Source organism: Bidens hawaiensis, unplaced genomic scaffold (assembly GCF_021521415.1).
Source record: "Bidens hawaiensis isolate Kalapana, Puna unplaced genomic scaffold, B.hawaiensis_p1.1 tig00001721_1, whole genome shotgun sequence".
Classification (NCBI taxonomy): Eukaryota; Viridiplantae; Streptophyta; class Magnoliopsida; order Asterales; family Asteraceae; genus Bidens; species Bidens hawaiensis.
In genome coordinates this window covers 3493813-3504578 of record NW_027491098.1, presented here as the reverse complement: position 1 = coordinate 3504578, position 10766 = coordinate 3493813, and the positions used below count along the sequence as shown (strand labels likewise).

The following is a 10766-nucleotide window of genomic DNA, read 5'->3' as shown; positions in this document are numbered from 1 at the left end:
GAAACCAACCCGTTGAAAATTGAAATCGGCTAAAAGTTAAAGAAAAAAATAAACCGTGATATCAAATCAGTTACCAGTTTAAACGATTTCAAACCGAACAATAAACACACGTAAATTACGTGATTACCAAGGTCCGCGTTTCCCGGGCACACGTCTAGTTATAGAATAGGTGTGCATTGAAGCTGCGTACTCAAAGCAATGAATAATCCTTGAGTGAAAGACTAAACATATTATTATGACTTATCTTAATTATTTGAAATTAAAAATAAAAATAATAAGTAAACATGTTTGTTAATCTGTGGTTGAGATCGCAGATAACTCCCGTATGCCACACTAATTATTTCTTTCTAGGGTTCTTATTTGGACAATTAATATATATCCCCCAAAACAAACAATGTGGAGATCTGTAATAATTACAAGGGTGTTTGTGACATTAGGGTTAATTAGTATAGTGAATGTGAATGGAATGAGATTCGAAATCAAAACCGGAGCAACAAAATGCATAATGGATGATCTTAAAGCGATTTCGTTATCTGTGGGGACGTACAATATCATCAGTAATGACTTGCCTCTGCCTGAATCCCATCGCATCACTCTTAGGGTACGTATATCATCATCATCACTAATATATCTTATATATGAGTCTTAGGATGCATCTGTGTTTAGAATAATAATTAATGATTATGATTAGTACGTACCAACAAAATTAATTATTAACTGTAGATGCATGATTAGCATTAGGTCATTCTACTCAGTTTTGGATTTGTGTTTATTATTGTACGTGATTAATTAAGAATTAGAATAGAGATTATTAGCATAATTAACGCTAGATAGTTATGTTAATTAGGGGCCTGTGATAGAAACGTCACGCACGCTGACGTCCCTGTCACATCGTATGAGCTAGTCGTATGATCATGTCAAATCAACTTTCACACCAAAGCCTGACATTTTATATTCGGGTTGTATGATAGCCAAAAAATTGGTCATATGGACCGCATGACTTTGTTGGTGGTCGCATGAGTAATTTATTTGTTAGTCAAAAATATCATCCCATATGACTTTGTTGGTGGTCACAACAGCTATTTTTGTTGTCAAGAACATCATACATGACGTATGATTTTCCCTTCATACCACCCATATACTCATATGACCATTTTCTCCCTATTATACTACCCTTATATGCCATATGGCTCGTGTGACACGTCAGTAGTGTTTCAATACTGTGGCAGTAGTGTTTGTTTAGCTCTTCTCTTTTGGCAGTGGTCACTCTGAAGTTTTAAGGTGCGCCTTGACGCGTTATGTTGCAGTCCATTCTTCAAAAAAAGGCTCTTGTAAGCATTGATGAAATAGTTTTGGTAATTAGCTCTACAATATGAGACATAGTTTCCACTCGGTTGCATATTAACTTGTGTACTAAAGAACCTGTTAACTAACCAATTTGATGGGAATTTTTTATTTATGATGTGTCCTTATATAGATAACATCACCACTCGGGAACAACTGTCACTTTGCAGATCAAAAAGAATCTGGTACTTTTGCATTCACTGCACATGAGGATGGGGATTACATGGCATGTTTTTGGGTTGCTAAACACGATCCACCTACAACGTTGGCTGTTGACTTTGAATGGAGATCTGGTCTTGCAGCAAAAGATTGGTCTCAAGTAGCTAAAAGAGGCCAACTTGAGGTGAGTTCCAATTATTATTGTTATATATGTTACTTCTATATAATCTTATGGAACTTGTAATTTGTTTGGACAGATGATGGAACTTGACTTGAATAAACTGTTTGATACCATTTCCAATATCCATTTTGAAATGTATTATCTTCGCGAGAGGTAAGCATTATAAAGTAATTGATCAATTGGTGCATTTCGTCACATCAACCATCATACTTGTAAACCAAATAAATATCTTGATATTATCTTGTTTAATATGGAATGCTGCAGGGAGGAATCAATGCAAATTATAATTAGAGCAACCAATGCAAAGATGGCCACGTTTAGCTTTTTCTCGCTCATCGTTTGCTTAGCAGTGGTCTCCATGCAACTCAGGCACTTGAAGTGATTCTTTGAGAAGAAGAAGCTTATCTAGTTTTGCCATTCCCTGATCGAGTTGATTACAATCAGATAACTTTATTATATCATCTAGTTCTATTTTATAAATGTTTCAATCTAGATATTGATAACAAATAATATGAGAGTTTAAGGTAAGAGTGACTTTATGTTGGCTATGCAAACCTCATAACTGTCATATTGTAGCTTAAGTATGATACTAAATTCTGACTAATCTCCAGAATATTTAAGGTATCATAAAGCGTAATTAGAAGACAGTTTATCATGGTTCTAATAAACTTAACATTTAAATTTTGTCACCAACACTCATGTTAGTTATTTGTTGATATCAGTAAAGAAACTCATAGAACTAGACTCAACCTATCTCGTGTTAATTGGAATATTAGGATTAGCAGACTTAAATATCATTAATATACGACTACTGTTTTAGCCAGATGTTCTTTTGGATTATGGATAGTCTTGTTGCTTATGCCTAATCTAATGACATATTTTTGCAATGAGACTTATCCTTAGAGAACTTAAAGCTAGAAGTAATACTTGTATTTTGTCTATGAACCTCAGAATTATCCTCTTTTAGGTTTTAGTGATAGTGAGTTGAATAACATCTTATTTCTAGTACCAGACATTTATTTTCGTGTACATATGTTGCTGATCAACACACTCATTTTCCTTTGGTACTTCTGAGTGTTATAATTGATTCGTAATACACCAAATTGTACTATTAAAAATTTTACTATGTAATGTACTATAAAATTATACTTATTTTCATGTGCGAACCCTTAATTTTATGGGTCATGGAATTGTACATTATGATGTATTCAGGAATACCATTTAACCTTATAGTTAGAATTTAGAAGGAATGCATGCACCTTATGAGTTATTTTGATTAGTTTTAGGAAAAACTAAATCAAGAATAACTCTAGTGATAACATTTATTTAAATAAGTTCTTGATTATCATTATCATAAGAGACATTATGATTGACTCATCCCATTTGTAATGCTCTAGTTTTCAATAGAATGATTATTATTAGAAAGAGCAATAGGATAGTCATAGCATGTCTTAATGGATAATTAAAGCTAAGAAGAGCTAAATGTTATTAAAACTTTTTATTAGACAAAATTCAATTGTGTTTTGAGATTAGAGTGGATGATTTGAATGAGATAGTTATTTATAGAAGAAAATTATAGTGAGTAATGTCATGGAATATTAAAATAATACAGATTAATATTTATGATCATTAGAATAATGAAGGATCATTAATATGAGAATAATTATGCTTTATTGAAAATGTGATATGTCTATTATTAACATCAAACTAATAGACTATAATTAAAAGTTCTACTTAAACAAAAAATAAATCACCTTTGGGCAGAATTAAAATTTATTTAAGTATGTGTGCAAAACAATTGTATCACATCACCTTTGGTCAGAAGTGAGACAACTATTTTAATTTTGCATGGGCTAGTTTTGCTAGATAAAAATGTAACACATCACCTTTGGACAGAAGTGAGACATTTGTATCATCTTAGGCAAAAACTAACAAAAGCTTTAGTTAGACTTGAATTATAGGGTAGATGTAAGTATGTAACACATCACCTTTGGCAGAAGTGATACATCAAAATTCACTCAAGTTAAGTTTTTTATGTTTTGTAAAAGATTTTTAAGTTATAAGTATTTACAAAACATTTAATTAGTTAATGATAACCTGTTTAGATTAGAAAAGTTTTGGTTCTCGGTTTTGTAATGTGTTCTCGATTCTAGTAATGAGTTATCGGTCAAATTATGAGTTCTCGGTTTTTATCAGGTTTTCGGTTTTTAATAAGTTTTTGGTTTTTAATGGGATCTCGATTTAATGAGATTTCAGTTTTGATGAAATCTCAGTTTGACCGAGATTTCGGTAAGTATTAAAATCCAAAAAGTATTTAAGGTAATAATATTTTGGTTCAAATTGTTAGAGATTAATTTTATCTCCAAGATTTGTTTAATTTTGAAATTTATATTCTTAATAATTATTCAGATTTCAAAAAATCTTTGGAGATGTGTTTTTCAATTATTTTAGGAAAAACACAATCATAATCTAAATTTTAACCAAAATATGTATTATTTTCAAAAAAACCAATGATGAACACGAATAACATCACCGAAAAACCATAAATTTTTAACAAGTTTTTAATGTGAAATCGGGTTCTAAAGTTTTAAACAGTTTATTTATAAACCGATTTCAATGATTACAAACATAAAAAATTCAAAATTAAGTTTTATCAAGACTTTAGATTCAAGTTTTCCGGTTTAAATCCAGATTTTAATGGAAAACCATGAAGAACCGATTAAACAACATCGCTCTTGATACCACATGTTGATTAATTCCTCATGGTGATAATGGAAAACATGAATAATATGATAAACCTATAATTATATGTGTACATGTTATAGCATGGAGAGTATTAACCGCATCGGAGCAGGATGTAGACGATATAATTGTCAGGTTGATCCAGTTCCCCTTTAGGATGTATAGTTAAGGATGGTTAGGGTTCTTGAGAGGAACCCGGTTTTATGAGAGAGGAGGCACACAAAAATATTATGTGTGTGTGATTTTGTTATGATGTTAATATATATCTCTCTATATATACACCCAAGGAGAAACTCTTTATTAGTTGATTATAGGTAATATAGCCCATCAACAATTACCAAACTAATATATAATATGGTATAGTTAATATTTTGATCTATTATAATATAAATGATTATAATGACCATATATAAATATATATATTTATATATTTAGTCTTACATTTATTATATCAATTCATCTGTAACGTCTACATTCATATTTTTTGTTTATCTAACATTATATATGCGTTCATGTGTAGCGCCTCTAAACGACTGTGAAAATGGTCAAATAATTTAAAAGTTAAGACATAGATTCAATATTGGTTTATGACATGTTTATGCAATTAGACATATATAGATTTAATATTAACGCTCTGTTTGCAGTGCGCGTATATAATGTATATATGTGTGAGCCATCGGGTGGGCAAAAGTAAAATTACCCTAATTTTGACGTTATTTACTAATCTCGTGAAAATAACGTTAAAAGTGGTGGAAGGTTAATCAGGCATCATGTGGTGACGTTGATAGCCGAAAGACAAGGGCACATGCACCAATCAACCGGTGTCCCGATTATTGAGTGCTATGTGCCTTATGTCCAAGGCTTGATGCAAAACTACTATCGAGCCAGGGGTCTCACCGGAAGTAGCCTCTCTATCCCTATGGGATAGAGGTAAGGCTGTCTACATCTTACCCTCCTCAGACCCTACCATAGCATTTCTATTGGTGAGATATACTGAGTACGATGATGATGATGATGATGATGTACTAGGTTAAAAACTCGCGTGATACACGGGTGGCATTAATATATAATTATATAAAAAACAAATTGACCCATTATTTTTTATGTTTGGATAGTATCCTAAGACTACAATTTGGTTATTTAAAATAAGTAAATTACTATTTTGACCTTTATGATTCGCTCCATTTAGGCCAAGCGTACTAGCACGTTGTGGAGTGCGTTTTAGCCCATAACGCCGGGGGTACCCCCCACCACCCCCGCGATCGTTTTGAGTTTTTTTTTACCGCGTTTTACTCAAAACGCTGAAAAGGCACGCAAATCAAAAAAATTAACCGTTGGGCCATGTTAACGTTAGGGAGCCGTTGGATTTAAAAAAAATTTATTAATTAAATTTATACTATAAAACAAACCAAACTCATATTTTTTAACACATTCATTTCTCCCACTTCTATACCAATTATATTTTTTACACAAATATTTCTACTAAAATGTTTCCGAATAACAACCAAAATGTTCTCGGTTTCGGTCAATTTGCCCGTCAAGGCAACCAAAATCCACAACCGAACCCATCTACTGCCCCGTTGCCAACCGTACCCGTCCCGAATCCGTTTGACCCGCAAATGGACGCGTACATTGCATTTTTACAAAATTCAATGCCAAATGTGGTGCCCGGTTTCCAAAACCCAACGGCAAACATTTTTGCCGATCCGGGTTCCCAACCCGTCCCGGAGACCCAACCCAACGTCAAGTTCGTGCCGGAGACACAACCCGTCCCGGAGACCGTAGGCGGTTCGAGCCAACGTGGACGTCCGAGAAAACACGGAAAGAAGCCCGCCGGCGAACCTCGGGTTAAAAAGACGGTGATACCGTGGAGTATCGACGAGTGCGTACTATGTGCTCGTGCTTGGTTCGAGATATCGGAAGATGCCAAATGCGGTAGGTTTTTAAAATACATATATATGTTTTTTTAAATTTCTTATAACAAACATTGAACTTGTAATGTTTTTTTAGCGAACTATCAAAAAACGGGGGTATTTTGACACAAAATTAAATAGTTGTTCCACGACCTTGGCGGGGACTCACGTCGAGAAAAAGATTCGTTACTGTCGAAATGGGGCGACATAAACACCAAATGCATGAGTTTCCATACGGTTTACTCCCGGATGAATCGAAAGAGGAGTAGTGGTGTCTCGGACGAGGAAGTCATGGAAAATGTGTTGACAGAGTATCAACATAAGGTCTCGGGGGCCTTCAATTACTTTAGCATTTGGAAAGAACAGTTGGCGTTTCACCCAAAAAGGGGCCTGGTTTTGGATGCCGAAGCCGAAGATGGTCTGCGTAAATAAAAGTTTAAAACATCGTCTTCGGTTGATCCAGACAAGCCCCGTTCCGACGCTTGAAACTTCAACCTAAGCGATAATGATGTCGTGAATACTACCGAGATGCCTCGGCCGGGGGGTAGAAGAAGCAAGGGCAAGGGAAAGGGGAAATGGGTCGCTTCATCGTCGGCAACGGGTTCGAATACCGAAATGGAAAGTCAATTCAAAGAAATGAACTCTCGACTCCAAGATTTACACGAACTTGGAACCCAACGACTTAAAGTAAATTTGGACGCCGTCTAACTACTTAGAAGGAATGAAATGGACAAAGACATCGAGATTTTATCAAGTGAGCTAACCGAAGACAATCCGAGAGTCCGATCTCTAAAAGCCGCTCGACCAGCGAAAATTTAAGAAAAATATCACATGTAGTTTTATTAGTATTATTTATGTATTTTTTTTAATTTGATGTATTTTTTTTATTTAACTTAGTTTTTATTTGGAAGTTTAATGTATTTTTTAATTTTATGTTTATTTATTTAAATGATGTATTATTTAAAAAAAACAAATAAAATTATTAATGACTGGGCGCCACATGACACATAACGCCTGGGGGTGAAGAGTTATGACTATAACATGTTTTTGTACAAAACCATAACTCTGACTGGGCGCCACGTGGCGCATAATGCCTGGGGGTGGAGAGTTATGACTACTCATGGTCTTAAAACTTTCAGCGCACCTTGACTTGCGTGTGTGAATGGTTGTTTATAGGTTCAAGAAATTGTTTTTCTAGAAAGAGTTAAGTGTCATTTTAGTACATGTGGTTTGAACAACTACGCAACTTTAGTACATTTTTTGAATTTTTCGCAACTGGCTACTCCATGTTTCAAAATCTGGCCATTTTAGTACTTTTTTGTAAACCCCGTTTAAATTGTCCGTTAAGTCAAGGACATAATGGTAACTTTAGTTATTTTATTTGTTTTCTTATTTTTTTAAGCTCCTTCTCTTTCTCCTTTAATATCATCCAAACCCTAATCCCATTCTTTCACCTCAGAACATTTTAAACAAGCCATGGTGGTTTGTTGATGCGGCTGAGGTCGTTACCGCCACCAGAAACCATTCTCACCCCCATCTCTTTGCACCGCCACCAGGCACCATTTTCACCCCCATCTACCAGACACCAACCCCATCTCTCTGCACCGCCACCAGCCCCCATTTTCACCCCATCTCCGTCTTGAACCGCCACCAGTCACCATTGTCACTTGCCTTCGTTTCCATCTTCTCTCCTTTCCCAGTCCGGCAAGAAATCAAGGAGTTGAGCTTAGATCTAAATGCTCTCAAAGCCTCACAAGTTTTCACCGGAAAATGAACCCAACTCCTTTACTCAGGCGAACAATCTTGTTTTTCTGAGACACGCCGGCATCGGAAGCTTCAATGTTGTAAATTCCGACAAAGTTGTAAGCGTATTTCTTCTAGTGCTCCGTTTACAATGGCGTCCAATGGTGGCTGGAGAGCAGAGGATCATCCAGGGATGATCTTTAACGGTAGTTAATGGGCGAATGGTGGATGTTTGTTGATGAATTTGGGGGACTTGCAGGGATTGGATTGATTGGGATTTAGGTTTAGGGCTTGACCCAAACTTCCAGCTTTCTTTGTGATTTTGACTTTTTGAAAGAAACCTATTAAGGTGGAATTTTATTAAAAGAAAAAAAAATAACAAAGTTACTAAAGTGCCTTTGACTTAACGGACAAACATAAACGGAGTTAGAAAAAAGTACTAAAATTGCAAGTTTTAAAAATGTGAGGTAGCCAGTTGCGAAAAATTCAAAAAAAATACTAAAGTTGTATAGTTGTTCAAACCACATGTACTAAAATGACACTTAACTCTTCTAGAAATTACACATTAGTTATAGTTAACATATAAATCTTTAAAGTTATTTACACGAGCTAAATTATTAAAAAGAACAAATTTTATAAATCGAGAATTACTTCTTATAATTGGAATGACGTATTATATAACTTGTAATTTGCAAATCCCTAAATAATTCCTTGCATATAACATTTCATGTCATGTCAAAATATTTTTCCAACCGAACAAAGTCAGTATTGGGATCGGTTTTATCGAACTTCAATCGGTGTAGATGGTTTCAAACTTCAATCGGTGTAAAGATATTTTGTTTCTTTTTATATATAACTAGGGTTTTACCTGGCGCGTTGCGCCGGGCAGGCAGGGGCGGACCCACATAGTTCCTATCGGGGTCCCAGGACACCAATGTTTTTTAAAAATTACTTAGAGACGATATATTAAATTTTGTAAGGACCCCATAAAAATTAATACTTGGAACCCATACTATTAAGGCTGAACTAGTCTAGTGGAAAGTCCCTTGTTTTTTTTTGAGAGGTTGCAGGTTCAAGCCTCACCATGCCCAGTTTTTGTTGTTTTTTTAATATTCTAGTCAATGTTAGTTATTTAGTTAGGGTATTTGTGTTTTTTCTTTAGTTTATCCCATATAACCATTATCACTTTAGTTTATCTCATATAACCATTATCACCATGCAACATATATAATGACAACATGAGTTTTACATATACTTAAATTATTTATCTTGTGTATGTATATTATAATTAATCATTTATTTGTGTAAGAGTTAGTTTTTCATGTCTTGGTTATTCATGTAAGACCATATATATATAGCTTACGCTTATGTTTTTCGGGTATGAATAAAAATGAATTAAAAGTGTATGTTCTATCTAGTTTCTAATATATATTCTTTCTACTTACTCGTTTCCGATGACACCATATTTTCGTGTTTTATTATGTTCCTCCTCTCGACCCGACCCGAATAACAACCGACCCAAAAATTTTGTAAACCGGAAAAATTGGGACCCCATTGACAAAAAATCCTGGGTCCGCCACTGCGGGCAGGTTGGTAAAATTCAAGTGTCGTCGGTCCCAGCGTTGAGGCGATAAGTCGACTCGAGTTTAATCGGTTTTGGTTTTGGTTTTGGTGGTGTGCGTTAGGATATCGGAATTAAAACCTAAACATAAAACAAAAAAAATATATAAATTTGAGGTGGATTAATGGGTGGTATCGGTCAGTAAAAGTAAAACCAGGACATTGGAAAGACCCCAAGTATTGTTGATCTCGGGCATTAAGAAGGTGAGTGTACGCAAATTCGGCCAATTCCTGTCACGTTCATTACGGTACCGAGCGAAAAAAACGGATAATATATATATTGAGGTGCACGAATCAGTGGTGTCCATCGGTAAACTTGGGCATTGGTAAAACTCGAACGTTGTCAGTCCCGGATGTTGAGATGATGAGTCTAGACGTAATCAGTTGGTTTCTATCATGTTTGTTACGGTATCGGAAGTTAATCAAACAAAAACCACAAAATTGACCTTTGGTTGGCTTTCGTTATTTCACTGCGATACCATAACTAAAACCAATAAAAATAGCAAATAACACACTGAAAAGAAAACAAGTACGGTGCCTCAACAACACCAAACTTGTCAATTCTTATATAATAATAATGGACCCAGGATCATCAAATTCAAGCATTCATTTCATTTCATTTCATTTTAAAGGTTTTGCATCTAAATTGTAAACTTTGATAAACTGATTTGTAAGCAATCATCATCATTATCGTACTCAATATATCCCACCAATAACAAAGCTATGGTTAGGTCTGAATAAATGAATAGTCATTTAGCATTTAGCAATATTGACCAATTAAATAAACACATATTATTGATTTATTGTAGTCAACAAAATATGAGCTATCATAATTTTAATGTGCTTGTGCAAAACGCATATACTTACTAAAGCTAACTTTGATTTCCTAAAGATCTCACTTACATAGTTACATCAGTAAACTAAGAATCTAAATAATTAAAATTTTTTCCACTAATTCAGAGAAAGAAAACAACTGGAGGGTAAAGAATGGCATGAACCGCGTGATTGATTTACTCCATTCTTTTCAAGTCGATCATCTGCTGGGAACATGACTTTTTTAGTCC

At 34.6% G+C, this 10766-nt stretch overlaps 1 pseudogene; it reads left to right on the top strand.

Moving 5' to 3' along the window:
* The first annotated feature begins 505 nt into the window (after positions 1–505).
* Positions 506–2093, top strand: LOC143596445 (transmembrane emp24 domain-containing protein p24delta9-like; annotated as a pseudogene).
* The last annotated feature ends 8673 nt before the right edge of the window (positions 2094–10766 follow it).